Genomic DNA, 17,705 nt, shown 5'->3' with positions numbered 1-17,705 from the left:
CAAAAAACTAACTAGAGGTACAAAATAGATGTAAGCAAAAAGAATCTGAAGGTACTGCTGGGTTACATGGTGCTAAGAAAAGAAGTAAATGACTTACTATAAATTAGATATGCTGTCCTCTATAAGGAAACTTGTTTTAGGTGAAACATCACCAGCATTTACAAGAAATAGACTTGTTTTTAAACACCTATTGAACCCAGAAGAGAGCACAGGTGCCACAAGGATGACAATGGCAATTGAAAGAGAACTCTTTTCCTACCTCCTCTCTACCTGAAGGGCCACAGAAAGGCCAAAGAGATGAGAAAGAAAAGGAATTAGAAATGCTAATTAGAAGACTCAATTTTAAAGCAAGCTTGGATATTTGATAATTACAAAGAACCGATCATATCAATTGCTATATTGAGATGCTATCTGTGATCTCTAGTGACTATTGAAACATGTATGTTACCTAAAAGAGACCAGAGATGTTATGGGGTCTGCCCAAGTTTTCATTCAGGGGCAGGGGAAGAACTAACTCCATAGTTCAGATTTAGAGGACAGTCAAGATGAGAGGAGTCAAAAATAGGGTGGCCTGGTATTACATCCCATAGATTGTTCTTGTTCAGTATAAAGGTTTTGGATATTTTTGTATACAAAATACACAACTTCTGCTTCTTCACTGAAGTTAATATTAGATATGGAAACCTAAATCATAATTCTGCTACATAAGAAACATACCATAATGATTAAGGAAATAATATTTATAATCTTATATAAATATGTAGAATAGCTTTTTATTTATGTAAATTTACCCAAGAACGTAGTTGAAATGAAAGTAAGAGAAAACCCTATTATGAGCTCTTTTTTAAACCTCTTCATGGTGTCCTTTTAAGTTGTTTAATTTTAACAACTATATTCCTTTCGGTGTAAACATTTTGACTTCAGCAACATTTCATAAACTATCCAACATGTAAAATCACATTAATGCAATGCTTGACTAAATTTGATTTTCAAAATATTTTTTTTCATTATAGACAAGAAAATGTACTTCAAAGAAATCAGAAATTATTATCACATTATGTATTACAGCCATTTATTTGTGGAAATGGAGCATGAAGTAAACTATTTAGTTCATTAGCTCAAGTAGGAGAGCACTGTTCAAGCATGTTGTCCATTAATCATTGATAACCAGTGTTTAGTGTGCAGACATGCAAGAGTGCTAATCTGGCTAAATAATGTAGAATCCTCTTTATAAGCATTACAGTATATGCAACTTTTATGTGTGATTTATCACAGTCCCCTTGGCAGAGCCCATGGAAAAAAAGCTTTGAATGGAGATTAATTAAATAGTAAAGCTTTATGTGTTTTCAGAAAACAGATTTTGAAATTTTCAAATATTTGCCTTGTTCTTTTTTTTTTTTCTTATGATATCTCAAATGAAATTTGGCAGGACATCTGTGTGACCAGTTAAATCTCTAACTCCCTTTTGAAATCATGGTCTACCCTGTTCTTATAACAAATGATTGATGTCCTGTCAATAATCAACTCCTGATGAATGCTGCTGAATAATCCTCATTAATATTGAATGGGAGGAAATCCAAATGAAATCTTGTACACAGTGTATTCAAATAATCATTTTCCTTGGCATCGAAATATTAGAGGTAGATTGATTATACTTTAGAGATAGAGCAGTGGACATTTTCTTCCCAAGGTTATCAATAAAATCACTTATAAAATTAACTCTGCCACTTCCCAAATACACTGCCCACCCTTAATAGTAAAAACTTTAAATTCTCTTTGAAACAAAATAGCAGCACTATTCAAAATTGTGATACTATGGAAATGTCAAAGTTCCTATGACAACTTAATAATAAGCTGGTATAGTCACATAATGGAGCACATAGAGCAATGAGAATAAACACCCTGCAACTCAACAATATAGATGAATCTCACAAACAGGTTAAGCAAAAGAAGCAAGACCTCAAAGCTATTTACTGTATGATTACACTAGTATAAAGTACAAAAAAGCAACAAAATTGTATTGTGCTGTTAGAAGTCAGGATGTGGTTACTTTTGATGGAGGCATCAGTGGTGAGGCATGGTTAGTGACTAGCAAGGAATGTGTGAAAGTTTTCTGGGATTCTGGTGATATCTGTTTTGTGAGTGGGATACTTCTTGAACACACATGTTGACTTTGTAAAAATTCAGTAAACTATATACTTATGGTATGGCCTGTTTTCTTTCTTTTTTTTTTTTTTTTTTTTTTTTTTTTTTTTTTTTGAGACGGAGTCTGCTCTGTTGCCCAAGTTGGAGTGCAGTGGTGTGATCTCAGCTCACTGCAAGCTCTGCCTCCCAGGTTCACGCCATTCTCCTGCCTCAGCCTCCCAAGTAGCTGGGACTACAGGCACCTGCCACCATGCTTGGCTAATTTTTTGTATTTTTTTAGTAGAGACGGGGTTTCACCATGTTAGCTAGGATGATCTCGATCTCCTGATCCACAGGCCTCAGCCTCCCAAAGTGCTGGGATTACAGGTGTGAGCCACCATGCGGTATGGGCTGTTTTCTATAGGTACATTATACCTCAATAGAATGTTAAAAAATGATTCTACAGGGATGTAGAACAAAATATATAGGTCTCTTTCTTTTAATAGACAGAGGATCTGAGTGAAGAGGGACTGAGACACAGGTGTCCTAAAGCAGAGGACAACAGTGCAGAAAGAGGACATGCAAGTTGAGGGCAACAGCAACAGAGGACCTGAGCCATCTGAAGGCATGCCTTACAGTAGAGAAACATCAACTCACCTGAAAGGGAAGCCATGGACAGTTGCATTAATGAAATTGGATCATACTTTCTGCTTGTTATTAAATTTTACTTTCTGATAGTTAAGGAATGCTTGTAACTGAGGATGTACTGATGTAACTGAGGATACGCCTTCTGGAAGGCGTATTTCCCAGATTTATTGTGAGAAGAGTTAGAACCACAAAAAAACATGATAACAAAAAAAGTAACTCACCATGTCTTTTGGGCTTCGGGTACCCCAGCCTGAAAATTTGTTTCTATTTCAGCTCCCAGGTAATTTAGTAATATTTGTGTTTTTATATTCCCATTTAAATAAACCTAGACTGTACCACATCTGCTCTTTCTGAATATGTATAAACCACATCCTAGGATCTGCTGGCTGTGGAATTTAAATATTTGCCCAAGTTGGCCACTTCGCTTTCCCTGGTCTGGTAGTCCTGTAACCCCGAGTCAATCCCATACATCAGCTCCTTTTATTTCCTCTTACATGACCAGACTTGGACATGTTTTTGGCTTGCCTTCAACACTCTCCTTCAAGACTTAACTTTCAGCATCTTCCATTGGCAGATGAGGGTCCCCTTCACATCCAGGTTTTCAGATACAGCTTCCAAACACCAAGTGGCCACAGATTCCATCTTCTACCACACCATCCTATCAGGGGAACCAGACTAGACAAAGAAAAACTTAAAGGAAGTACTAGTCCTGTCAAACTCAGAGGACACTTTAATGGCATTTGCTCTGAATTTTGATATGAATTAATTCCCCAATTTGTACACACTTACAAGATGGAGAGAGAAGTAATCATTGTTAATTGTAAGAATAATAATATTGACTCACATTTAATCAGCCTTTATAATGTGCTAAGGACTGACGTAATGTGGTTATATGAATATCTTCTCTAAGCCTCATTACTGAAAAAGATTTTCTCCTTGGTCAAATTTCAGTCAGGTTACCATGAGCCCTGTTCTGAACTGGGACCTTGGCCCAGCCTATCTTAGCCTAGTCCAGTTAAGCAAGAATCTTGTTAACTCCATTTAGCAAGAATCTCCCAACCCTTAATACATGATCTCCATTAATGTCTGATCAAATTCATTATCCCCCACCTTTGATGTGGAAATCCCTGGCCTACCTTTAATGAGAATTATTTTAGAACAGTTTAGCAAGAATGCCCCTACCCTTGATCTCTCCTCTTAGTAATTTTCGATTCACTGTCCCCTACACTCTGTTCTTTGGCTATAAACTCCCAGCTGCTTTTGTTGTAGTCAGAGGGAGCTCAGTTACTCCCCACTATTGTGACAGTCATGACCCCTATTTCAATAGTCTTGACTAAAGTCTTCCTTACAGTTTTAACAAGCATCAGAATAATTTTTCTTTAACACAACCACTCTATGAGGCAAGTAATGCTTGCATCTCCTTTCTACTAAGATAAAACAGAGACAGAAATTTCAAATAAAAACATTTAAGTACACACAATAATAGCCAGGATTGGAAGCCAGACACTGTGACTTCAGAGGCTAAGCTCTTAACTATTTTCCTTTGCAGGAAAATACTATTCTGCTTCAAATTGTGTTTTAGCCACAGACATACACACACACACACACACACACACACACACACACACACACAAAAGTTCAGTTGTGGTGATGCTAGACTAGGCTTTTATGGCTTATGAAGATGTGGGTTAGCAGGAGAGAAAAACAAACCAAGTTAATCTTTCTCAGACAACCTCTTTTAAAGAAAATGATGCTAAATGAACTTCAATGGAAATAGAATTTAGTGCAATGAAAACTTAGCAAGTGAGAATAAAGTGGAGAAAATGCTGCTTTGACAATACCCAGAGATAGTAAAACCTTCCAATTCACTGTTTTGTTGTTGTTGCTGTTGTTGACAAAATGTAGACTCTGCTGCTGAGAAGTTTAATAAAAGAAAATATATTAGCTAGCTTTTAGGTATAGGTCAGTGAAATCCATATTAGGGACCACTTTTGTTACATATCAGAAATCTTTTTATGAGTTACAATGCAGTTCCTTCACTCTCTGTGCCAGACAATCTGGCTGGTTAAAACAATTTCACATTTTTTAAGGTCATGCTTGAGGTGGGAGTAACAGGTTTAAGAGCTCAACTACCCAGAAGAAGAACAGGAAAAATTTTACTCCTACTCAAGCAGCCAACCACTGTCAAAACTGAAAGAAGCATCAGTAAAATAAGAATACACTTACTGTAGTATTGGCTGTGAAGAAATTGGGTCACCTAATGGAGAAGTCTGAGACAGAGAGAGGAAAAGAAGAGGAAGGAGCAGGAGGATAAAGAAAATCAGTGTTTTGGGCCCACACTGTCATGGCAAACAAGCTAAGTCTGTGGGTCTAAGGACTTCCAGGAACCTACATGTACTCAGGGCATCTCATATCCTGTGAGAACTGCTCTGAACCTACAGAAGGTATCTTACCTCCACGTTCTAGGACATAGGAGGATATATGAATGCATATCCACATATGTGAGCAGGGAAAGGTAAAGATCATTCTTTCTCCCCTTCTCCCCATTGGTAATAGAGTACCCATGTTTTAGGTGGCATCATGACCTGCCAGCTAGAAGCTACATTTCCTAGGCTCCCTTGCAGATAGTTGGATTAGAAAGATCTTGCCAAAGGAATGTGAGCTAAAGAGATATGCACAACATCTGGGACTTGCCCTAAAGTCTTGCTCTTTTTAACTAGGAGATTGACATCAAGAAGCTTAAAGTAAAATTAAAAATAGGATGGCATTGATAGGATTCATAATGGAAGCAGGGAAATAAATGTTTTTGTATTAGTCCATTTTCACGCTGCTGATAAGGACATATCCAAGACTGGGCAATTTACAAAAGAAAGAAGTTTAATGGACTCACAGTTCCACATACCTCGGGAGGCTTTACAATCATGGTGGAAGGTAAAAGGCACGTCTCAAATGGTAGCAGACAAGAGAGCTTGCGCAGGGAAACTCCCCTTTATAAAACCATCAGATCTCATGAGACTTATTCACTATCATGAGAACAGCACGGAAAAGACGTGCCCCCATGATTCAGTTACCTACCACCAGGTTTCTCCCACAACACATGGGAATTGTGGGAGCTACAATTCAAGATGAGATTTGGGTGGTGATATGGCCAAATCATGTCAGTTATCATGTTACATAAATGGTATAAATAAATGGTACCATGTTACCAATAAATAAACGCTACCATGTTAACTTCGGTGGAAAAACAAGACATGCCTGAAACTAAACATGTCAATGGCAGTGAGAAAGAGGTCAGATATAAAAAATAATTATAATTAAGCCCAGGCACAGTGGCTCACACCTGTAATCCCAGCACTTTGGGAGTCTGAGGCAGGTGAATCACCTGAGCCAAGATGTCTCAGCACATATATCTAGCGGACCAGGTGGTGGTGCCATTCACCGAGATAGAGAATAGATAGAAAAATGCAATTTTAAGGGATTGAGTAGAAATCTTGGTTAGTTACCACAACAAAGCTGATGCATCTGACACTGGAATAGAGCAAATTTCCCTTCTTTGCAAAGAGAACCAGTGCCCTGAAAATGCAGAAAAAAGACCTCATGTACCCCTTCTTCCACAGGTTGGAGGATCTCGTGCTTAAAATGAAAGGGCTATTCATTAATGGCAAAAACAGAGGCACCAGCCTCCAGGAAGAACATTAATTGTACAGTCACTGTCACAATATGAGAGACTTTGCCTTCTGCATCCGAAAATACCTCTCCATGTGGGGACTCAAAATCTAGTATGACAGGTGGAGTAGAACCCAAAAGCACACACAACGGAATTGAGACATAAAAGGGAGGCATGAAAATGTTATGCCATGGAAGCTCCATGGAAGCTTGATTTCTATTACTCCAGAAAGAGTAATAGAAATCAAGGATCACTATATAAGATGATTAAACAGCCACTCATTATTTTCTCCCATTTGTATTAGAAAAGGGTGCTGATTTTCATGCTATCCACTGTCATCAATAAACTTCTCTCTTTCTCTTGTTTTCTATAATGAACTTGTGCTGCAAGTGTAATCACTGCCATTTGAATTAAAAATATGGCCACACCCTCAATGGAATTACCTGTGGGTGATGGTCACTGTGTGGAGTTGAATGGGAAAATGAGTTTGATAAACAGCTGGGCCTGCTGGACCAGTGCCTGGTCTGTGACACTGCCATAGCCCAGCTGTATTTCTTTTTTTAATCTGTTCAGAGGAACTTATTAGTCCGAGTCCCACTTGGAAGTAGAAAACATCCTTCCTGTGGTTGAAGTAGATATAAGGGAAAATATTATGTAGAGTACAGCACCTGACAAGACAGACACCTTCAGAAAAGTTGCCTGCAACTTTCACGAGCACAAAACAAAATACAAGCACAGTTCGCAGCTTGGTGGGTGCAGGAAACTTGCATCACATCACCCCCTGGGTGTCTGAGTTTGCCAGAGCTCTAAGATTATCCAACAAGAAGCACCAAAATATATTAATTAAAAACACTAACTCTGGAGCCAGACAACCTGGTTCAAATTCCAATACTGCTACTCAGGCAAATTCCTTATGTTCTTTGTGTCTCAGTTTCCTAATCTTTAAAAATGGAGATATAATAATCCACGAGACTCACAGTCTTCTGGGTTAAATGATTTAAAATGTAAAATGTAAAACAGAACACTCCCAGGTAGTGAGAGTTGTTTGCGCATTCCTGTTACTGGAAAAGGAGGTGGGGACCCGAAAGGCCCTGTTTAAAAATCAGCAGCAACACTGCCATCTAGAGTCCATCCTGAAGGGTTGTCATATCAACACACCGTAGCCCAGGATCAGCTTCCTTCACCTGAAATCAACAATAGCAGTATAGATGTCCTAGGCATGGTGCACAGTCTCCCACTAAGCTGAATAAATGTTTTCCTTACCAAAAAGTTACCTAGTTTGGGGGATTTTTTTCTCTATATTCTGGCCAAGAGCAGCCACCCCTACAACTTCCATACCTGCATCTCTTTTGGCCTGTTTAAAATTTTGAATTCTGGAACTTAAAACTTTTGGATACCTCAAGTTGTGGAGAACATAAAGCATCACATTAAAATGTCTGGGATATGGGACTGAACCTCAACTCAGACATGGAGACATAAAGGGTTTCTCTACTGCCTGCTGAATTTGGGGCCACTATAGGTTTCTAAGATAATAAATGGTATCTGGGAATTCCTTGCAACACAGGGCTACAATTTGATCTCCCTGGTCATTGGCAAAGTCTTAAAAAGAGGCTCATGAATTGGACCTCTCTGATAACTTGTGCTGTCTGTGGGTTTGCTGTGAGCATATCTGCTGCCTCTACAAGCCGCATACCTAGATGATTTTGTGGCATGAGAGCTACTTTGTTTTCTGCTTTAGAAAGGTTTTTTTTTTTCTTTTTTCCAGGTAAAAGTGCATTTATTACTATAATTTTTCAAGGGCAAACAGATTCATGGCACCATGGAAGCTACCTGTGGTCCTATGTCACACACTCCTCCTCCCTACTAAGTTTACTATATTTGATTTAATGTAATGCCTCCTTCCACCCAAATTAAGGTTTCTAACCAAGGTGCTTTGGGGTTTTCCTCTCCTCCATCTTCCTCAGCAACAAATACGCTGGGGAAACTTCAAGAAACACATCTTTAGTAGGACAAAAGAGCACAAGATATGATCTGAAAAACAAGGGTTTTCAAGGAATTCTCAATATAAACAAGGGAAATCTGATTATTAAACAAATATCTCCATTCCATTCAATCCTCCAAAACAATAATTCCTAGTCCTCAAAATGTTTATCCATAAAATCTGGAGACTTATAAAATGCGAAGCCTGCCACATGCCCCAAATCTTTTCATTGATTTTCCCTTCCAGACTTGACAATCTCAAACCATTATACACTCACCTTCTTGACTAATGAATAATAGAGTGTGAAAATTATACCATGCCGCATGTCCTGCATCACTAGAAATGGCTCCAGTACCTCACCGATAGGAAAGTAATTGGGTCCAAAATACATCCTTAAGTTAATGAAGGCATTCTCCGAAACTCAGATTAGCACCACACCCTGTACATAAACCGGGGGCAAGGACCATGGGCACATGTCAGAGCCCACAAACAACTCCTTTGGTCATCATAGCTGGAACAGCATCTGCCAGTCTCCAAAGTCAGCTTGGTCCACATCCAAAATTTTGACTACAGTTTATTAATATATCTCACTCTACTAATTCCCCATCTATTGTTTCAAACACACACACATAACCCACAGAGGGAGAAACCTCTCCACTCCATTTAAGCAAGTAGAGAAAGTTTATCTGGTTTTTTTGTTTGTTTGTTTGTTTTGTTTTTGTTTTTGTTTTTGTCATACCATCACTACAAGTTGGTCCATACACAACACTCTCACCATAACCATTCTCTTTGTTAATACCTCTCAGGTCTCCCTTTTCCCACTTTATTCACTTTAGTTCTTGCATTAACAGAAACTACGCTTCATTTTTTTAAGGGAGTCAGAATGAATAATTCAGGAAATGTTCCAGGAACACAACTATCATAAAAATCAAGAATTATCTTTGAAGTTCTCCTCCAGAAAGAGTAGTAGCTAGAGAAGCAGTGTAGTATCATGGTGAACAGCAAGGACTGTGGAGTCACATTCATGGATTCAAACTTCAGCTCTGGCACTTACTAGCTATTTGACTTTGGGAAAATTACCTAACTGCCTTATGGCTGTTTCTTCATCCATCACATGGGGATATTAATGAGACTGCATCATAGACTTTTTATGACAATTATGAGTCTCGGTATACCTAAAGTGCCTAAAACAATGCCTGACACATAGAGAACATGATATAAGTGCTGGCCCATATTGTTGTTGCTGACAACCACTGTGTGATGGCGTCTCCTAAGGTAGAGAAGATAGGCTCTAGAGAAACAGACTTGGGTCTGAATCCTGACTCTGCCTCTCCCTAGCTGAACAGCCTCGAACAGGTTACTTATGAATATGATGACACCCACCTTATAAGATTTTAATAGTATTAAACAAACAAACAAAAAAAAAGTATACACTCCTTAAAAAACCGCTAGCAATAATTAGTATTAAAAAGTTTTCCCAGGGTATAAGAGAAAGAAGGGCTAAACTAAAGCAAATAAAAATTTAAAAACTGAAACTGAAACCCACACAGTTTCTAACTTTGCAATTGCTTAAACTAGGGAGTTAACACTTAGAAAGACAGCTAGGGATGTAGGAGAATGGGATAAGCAGTAATTAATGAAGTACAATGACAGCATTTCTAAAATCTCAGCCTCTTCCCCCATTGCTTCTAAGTAAATCCAAGCTATTTTCCTGTTCCAATATTCAAAATTGCCTGCTTATCACTATGCGTCAAGGAAAACGCAATTGTGAATCCCACATGGCAATTCTAATACAAAGGTCCTGATTCTGAAAATGAGCTTTTTAAAGTTATTCAGTCATTTAAAAAGTTTCACGTCGATAGCATAGTGTAAAACTAAGTTAGGTTATCTAAATCACCTCTTTAATTTTATAGATAATGTCATTGAGAGCAATGGAGGTTGAAAAACTTACCTAAAGTTATATGACTAATAAATAGTGGAACTAAAGTTAAATTAACACAGATTTCTAATTCCTAATTCACTGGTCTTTTACCTATGTATGGTGCTTGCTTCTTTCTGTCTCTTTTTTAATCATGTACCAGAAAGATGTTTCTCCTCTTTTATCGATTCATCTCTTTGGAATGTATGTGTCTCTGTATCCCTGGGAAGGTGAAACTAGCACATACAGAAAGTAGAATTAAATGCAGGAACACAGAAAGTGGCCATGCTTCATTAAGAGCAAATGGAGTAAACCTATGTGTAGCAGAGCAGCGATTTTGCCATAGCTATCTGATTTTCCATCTTACAGAATCTGTGTATTCCTTGCTCATGTCTCATTAAAAGTTGCTGCTGGTTTGCTGGGGTAATTTTAAAAGTTTGGAAGACGAGCTAAAGTTATTGTCCTACACATGAGGATTTAATTGCACTTGAGGTTCGTTGACCTATTTACTTTCCTCAAACATTTTGTGCCTATGATAATGAGAACTTGAAATAGACCCTAGTCAGTAGGAAAGACAGCATCATCTGCTTTTCAATTAAATTATCCAGCTCAACAATTTCTTATTTACACCAATGCTACAACCAGATGGAGGGGAGGACCTCTCACATCTATAGTTGACACTTTATTTTCTTTTCCAGATTCTAAGCTCTCACGATTTTCCTCATTTCAATCTGCTGGGGGGAAATGCTCATTTTCTTATTTGAGAGACATAGTTTTCTAGTAGGGGTAAAATATAAAACCTTACTAAAGTAGACATCATTCTAAATGTTGTTTTTGAAACAAGCAACGTTACACATTTCATTATGACTGCTTTTCAGAGCAACTGAAATGCCTAATATGCACATTGCATTTTATCCATGCTATAAGCAAGGAAATAAAACTGTAAATGCAATGTTTTGTTTTCAAAATATACAGTTTAGAATCATGCAATTTTTTTGCTAACAGAGATAATGCATTTTTTCATTGTTAAATTAGTATAGACCAGAGTGAGAACCAAATTCTCATAAAAGTCTTATCTTTGTAATGTTAATATTGTGGTACCTGCTAACCACCAGATGTGAGTGCCATAGCACCATCTTGTTTAGATTAAGGGCTCCTTAACTGGCTTTCATGTTGTGGCTCAAAAATGAAGGTACATGCTAAGCAAAGAACTCTAAATTCCAGCCAAATAAAAAACCTATATCCTCTTATTTACTAAAAACTTGAACAAAAGGGAAATCAAAGAAAAAGGATTTAGATAAAGAGGACCCAAGAAAACACCTTTAGTGAGACTCACTTGAGAAGGCTTAATTTAGACTCAGATACTTTCTAGAACTTATTCTAGACTCCTCGCAGGATGCTAAGAGACTCTGTGGTATCTCAGGAAGTATGACTTCAACGAAAGCTCAAAGAAACTGCCCTTCCCATCCTCAGATAGAATGTTTAGGCCCATTCAAACAGACATGAAGGAAGAGGCAGAACAATGTAGAACTGCTGGTATAACTTAGCTTCAGATTCTTAACTTCATAAAGGATCTCAGTGGGTCTGAAGGCTCTCTAGATTTCTCAAGCCAATTCCATGACCAGTACAATCTTATAGATATTCCAAATCCCATGTGCCTCCAATATAGCATCGACTTTGGTGCTACAAGCTGCCCTACTTTAACAATAAATGATATAAACCCCACATCTTTGGGACATCAAGATGGCCTGCTTTTTCATTATTGACTGTTCTTTGAATGTCCAAGTCGTTGGGGCTCATTAGGAGGAACTCCAATTAATGTGTGCAATTAAAAGAAACCAGCTAGACAAGAGCAAACAAATTCTATGAAACCTCCATCTGATCAAAAGATAGCCTTCACAATGGTTCCTCAACAGTCTATCCAGCAGCAGTCACCCAGGAGACATAACCTTCTTCATCCTATAATAATAGCAATAGGTTTAAAGGGCATCAGGCAAAAGTCTCCTAGCCCTCAATGGTGTCGAAATTTTGATTTCTTCCAGGGACTTCATCTCCTAATCTGAGACTGACTGACTGACTATACATACACATACTGACTACATATACTGACTGTATATACATACTATACTGACAATATACACACTATACTCACTATACATACACACACTGACTATAACCGACTATATATGCACAAATACACATGCACATATATATTCATTATAACTTAGATATATAGTAAGATTTATGAAGTTGTATTAGATATTTATCCTATTTTCCTGCCCTACATCAAATCCCTCTTATTCACATAATAGCAGTTGGGGATATCTTGTCTTTCCCCATTCTCAGTTCATATAAGTGGATCTACCCCTGGCTCTGAGCTTCCATATGCCTCAAGTCTTGTCCATTAGAGCATAACCCCTGATGACCAGAGGGATTTAATTTAGTAATGAATATACAACCCAAGCTACAGGGCCAAAGAAACTCAATCCCAGGGAAATTTAATTATAATTTTCGAAAAGAAAAAAATTGCTTTTAAAAGTAGGGAAAGTGGTAATGGAGGAAAGTGGCTGGTTGACCTGCCTGAAATGAAGCTGATGCAGAAGGAAGAGGGAAAACAAAAAGCCGAGAGGTAAAGATAAATTAAACTTTGAGGACTTTGTTTTAGCTTTAAAATACAGCTCTGCCAGAAGACTGACCTATGCCTAGAATTTTCTATTATAAGAGTCAGCAAACTCTTTTTTTTACCCTTTAAGTCACTTCATATTACATGCAATGAAGAGTCCTCACTACGTAATTTTATTAAACCCCTTTGGCTTCATTCAAGCCTTAATTTTCAGGTGAATCGTAGTGCAAGCTTTTCGAAGAAAGCTAACTTTATTAATGAGTATCTTGCAAATGGGTACACGCAGACATACACCCTAAGTGTGGGTAATTTATCTTTCTTCCCAAGAAAGAAATGGAGTAATAAATATGAATATCAGTTAGAGAATTGGATTTTTTAATATCTTAAATTCAACTGAAAAGGTTACTTTGAAACAGATCTGAAAATTTTCAAAATTGTGTTAAAATTTTTGATATCAAGCCATAGAATATCTTTCTGATAATAATAAGGCATGTCTGAATTTTGGTAGAAAAACATAAAAAATCAGAAGACTATACATTAAACAATAACAGCTTTATTCAAAACATGTAAGACCTCCACAAGGGCTGTTTTGCTTTATAGTATGACAAGTGCTACCTTGTTGGCATTCCAAAGTGAATGGTGATGTGGAGAAAAGCAATCCTCTCCATTCTAAAAAGGAAAATATTTGCATCTACTCTAATAATTTTCTGTCAGGTTAAGAAAAAGGACTGTTCTCATTCTTTGTGTTCTCTCCAAAGCAGGCATAGAATATGTAGGAAATGAAAAAAAAAAAAATGTTTAGAAGAGCTCGTTTTCATGCACTACAGATTCTAACCTTGTCTCCAAGAGCCAAGGTTGATGCATCCCATGCCAAATTAAATCTAAGATGTATGCAGTAATGAAAAGGGTAGCGTTCCATGAAAAAATTCCACTTTTCAGTTAAAGTAGCTAGGGTTTATTAAATATGCAAAAATTACAATGTCAATATAACTGCACAAATTAGGGTTTTCTTTTTGAATGTTTAAGCACTGCACTGTAAAGAATGAAACAGCTGAAGACTTTCACAGCTTGTTACCTGTATCTTTTTCTCAAAAAACCTGCACTAATAAATAGGCCATACACTTCCCAAAGATAAGGGATTGTTGTTCATATCCCAGCGAGCAGTTTACCGAATATATTTGAACAAATTGTCTTTGTTCAATGACCCTGACTAATTCGCCTGCTAGTTGGATCAGTGTTACAAACCTTAGTACCCTGTGATTCATAAGCATTCACATTTTTGAGCCGGTATATCCTCTCCATGCAGCTGATCATTGAGCACAAAGATGTTTTATATTAGAATAACATGTACCTTATTTTTTAAAACTGAGATCTGCAAAGGCTTAAGGAAGCTGAGGCAACAATACAAAAGATCTGAATTAAATATGTATTTGAATACTGTACCAATAACTGATTTTTTTCTTCTTAAATAGCTTTACTTTTTCTGATGAGAATAGTAAATAAGTTTCACTTGGAAAATGCAGAAAACACAGAAAAAATACAGATTAAAAATCACCTGTAATTCCTACAGGTGATTTTGAGAATTAATTTTGGAATTAATTCCAAAAATATTAAAACTCTAAAAACTTTAAATTCTTCCAAACTTTTTAAATCTAGGGTGAATAAATCTTTCTAGGCCTTTTTTTATTGTTCCTTTTTTTCTTCCAAATTTTATTTTAACTTCAGAAGTACATGTGCAGGATGTGCAGGTTTGGTACATAGGTTAATGTGTGCCATGGTGGTTTGCTGCACAGATCATCCCATCACCTAGGTACTAAACCCAGCATCCATTAGCTCTTTTTCCTGATGCTCTCTCTCCTTCCAGCCCTGACCCTCCAACAGGCAAAATATGGAAATAAATAAAGACCCTTTTTTGAAAATTGAGATTATATGCTAAATACTATTTTGTATTCTTTGAGGTTTTTTTTTTTTATTTCATGTCAGATAGGTAATGTGCAGACATGGTAACAGAGTTTGAAGGAGGCACATCTCACACATGAGCATGAAAATCCAATCATCATGCTTAGCATCCTTTGTTTTTTATAGTACATGTATCATGAACATTTATTTACAACATTAATTATAAAATATGATCACTAACAATCTATAATAACTTACTGACCTTTTCATTTAAAAATAATTTTATTGGAAGCTGCCAGGGGACAAGGCGGATGTGCAGCTTCCACTTGGACAGAAAGAACAGTGTGTGGAGACTCACACTATGGACTTTTACTCCAGGAACCCCAGCAGGAGCATACTAGGAAGACTGAAAGAAATAACAGATCCTTTGAAAGAAACAGCAGGCCACGGCAAATCCTGCAAGACAGGCAAAAAACTGAGTTCACAAAGTGTGAAGGGGGAATATCTCCCTCTAAACGCATCCCCACTGGGGAACCTGAAAATCCAGTTTATAGAAGGATTTAACCTCACCTGGAGCTGTAATGGATTTAGTGTGAAATATAAAAGTAGAAGCAGCAGTGGAAAGAGTATGGTAGGCACTTCCACTCTCCAGCTTGAGCCCAGGGAAGCCATCCCTGACTATATCTCGCAGGAGCCCTCAGGGAAGGCAGCCAACAGAATGTGAGAGGGGTCACAGGGTAAAAGAAGCTTCCAACTGATCTTTGTAATAATTTTGGCTGGGTGCAAACTCTTTTGAGCAGAATCCGGAGGTGAGGGGAACTGCTACAGAAAGAAGAGAAGTCTAGCAGATAAGGTGGGCAGATGGGCAGGAGCATGGCCTGAAAGCCATGCTGCTTTCTCAGTGGAGAAATTACAGCCTGGGGCTAGCTCTGAGTCCCACTCTGCAGGCTGCTTGGAGATAAACTTGTGGCTGACCAGCCATGCCAACTGTGTGAGAGCTGGGTGAGGCCTCTTGCTACCAGCTTTCCCCCACTTCCCTGGTGACAGAGGCAGCCATAATCTCTCTTCATAATAACCCCGTTGGCCTGAGAATCACTCCCCATTCCTTGTAGTGGCCATGGCAAGCCCTGCCCAAGGAGAGTCTGCCTAACCCTGCCCCCAGCTGATGATACTTCTCTACTTGCCCTGGTAGATCACAAAAGACATAAACAGGATCCTGAGAGCGTTATGACCTTGCCTGTCACCTGAGAAACCCAAATTCTTATCCTCGCAAACTTAGGGCAAGCTTATATTCCCCTTCTACTATCAAGCTTGTGCTCTCTCAAAAGCTCCACCTCCTGGCAGGAGGTCAACCAACTCAGGAACTCAGGACATTACTGCAACTCATGACAAAACACCCTGCTCCATGGAAGGAGAAAACAACAGCGAATTTCACTGCCTGCAACATCCTGGGTAACCAGTGGTCCTACTTTGTCCACTAGACAACTTCACTGATAGCATAACGAGCATTCAAGAAAACCAGCACACTATCTACACACATATCCACAACCAAGGACTCTCACAGAGTCTACTTTGTTCCCTTGCCACCTCCACCAGAGCAGGTGCTGGTATCCATGGCTGGAAGACCTGAAGATAGATCACATCATAGGACTCTTTGCAGACATTCCCCAGCACCAGCCCAGAGCCTGGTAGCCCCACTGGATGGCTATACCCAGAAGAACAATAACAATCACTGCAGTCTGGCTTGCAGGAAGTCCCATCCTCAGCGGGAGTGTACCATATCAAGAGATCACTCCATAACACAAAAGAATCTGAACAGCAGCCTTTGAGTTCCAGGTTATTCCACTGAAATACCTGCCCAAATAAGAGGGAATCAGAAAAATAATTCTGATCTGACAAAACAAGGCTATATAACACCCCCATAAAACCACACTAGCTCTCCAGCAATGGATTCCCACCAAGAAGAAATCTCTAAACTGCCAGATAAAGAATTCAGAAAGTTATTAAGCCTCTCAAGAAGATACCAGAGAAAGGTGAAAACTAAAAAAAAAGAATTAAATACAAGATATGGATTAAAAATGTTTCAGAGAAATAGATATCATAAAGAAAAAAATCACAACTTCTGCAAATAAAACAAACACTTGGAGAAATACAAAATGTACTGGAAAGTTTCAACCATAAAATCGAACAAGCAGAAGAAAGAACTTCAGAGCTTGAAGATAAGGCTTTTGAATTAACCTGCAGACAAAGACAATGAAAAAATAATTTTAAAAAATGAAAAAGCCTCCAAGAAATTTGGGACATGTTAAATGGCCAATTCTAAGAAGAATTGGTTTTCCTGAGGAAGAAGACAAATCTAAAAGTTTGGAAAACATATTCGAGGGAATAATCAAGTTAAACTTCCCTGGCCTTGTTAGAGATCTAGGCATCCAAATATAGAAGCTCAAAGAACATCTGGCAAATTTATTGCAAAAAGTTCATCACACAAGCACATAGTCATCAGGTTATCTAAAGTCAAGACAAAGGAAAGAATCTTAAGAGCTATGAGGCAAAAACATCAGGTAACCTATACGGGAAGACATAGCGACTAACAGGAGATTTCTTAGCAGAAATCCTACAAGCCAGAAGGGACTAAAGTCCTATCTTTAGCCACCTCAAACAAAATAATTGCCAGGCAAGAATTTTGTATCCAGCAAAACTAAACTGCATAAATGAAGAAGAGATAGTCTTTTTCAGATAAATAAATGCTGAGACAATTTGTCACTACCAAGAAAGCACTACTAGCAATGCTAAAAGGAGTTCTAAACCTTAAAATAGAACCTCAAAATATACCAAAATAGAACAT

General features: G+C 38.0%; 2 long non-coding RNA genes and 1 other non-coding gene across 4 annotated transcripts in view; 1 reads left to right on the top strand and 2 right to left on the bottom strand.

Moving 5' to 3' along the window:
- Positions 1–2,720, top strand: part of LOC116275728 — a 40,567-nt gene extending 37,847 nt beyond the window's left edge. The window contains exon 3 of the long non-coding RNA XR_004184929.1: positions 2,631–2,720. This is a non-coding gene — a long non-coding RNA (uncharacterized LOC116275728). The remainder of the gene's footprint in view (positions 1–2,630) is intronic.
- LOC110743777 overlaps positions 1–17,705 on the bottom strand; it is a 109,048-nt gene that overhangs the window by 10,964 nt on the left and 80,379 nt on the right. The window lies entirely within an intron of this gene.
- Positions 14,939–15,038, bottom strand: LOC116276274. Its single transcript, XR_004185696.1, has one exon. It is a non-coding gene; the product is annotated as a small nucleolar RNA U13 (small nucleolar RNA).

The sequence above is a fragment of the Papio anubis genome, chromosome 7 (genome assembly GCF_008728515.1).
Source record: "Papio anubis isolate 15944 chromosome 7, Panubis1.0, whole genome shotgun sequence".
NCBI classification, from domain to species: Eukaryota; Metazoa; Chordata; class Mammalia; order Primates; family Cercopithecidae; genus Papio; species Papio anubis.
Note: the sequence above shows the minus strand (reverse complement) of the source record. Positions and strands in the feature narration are given on the sequence as shown.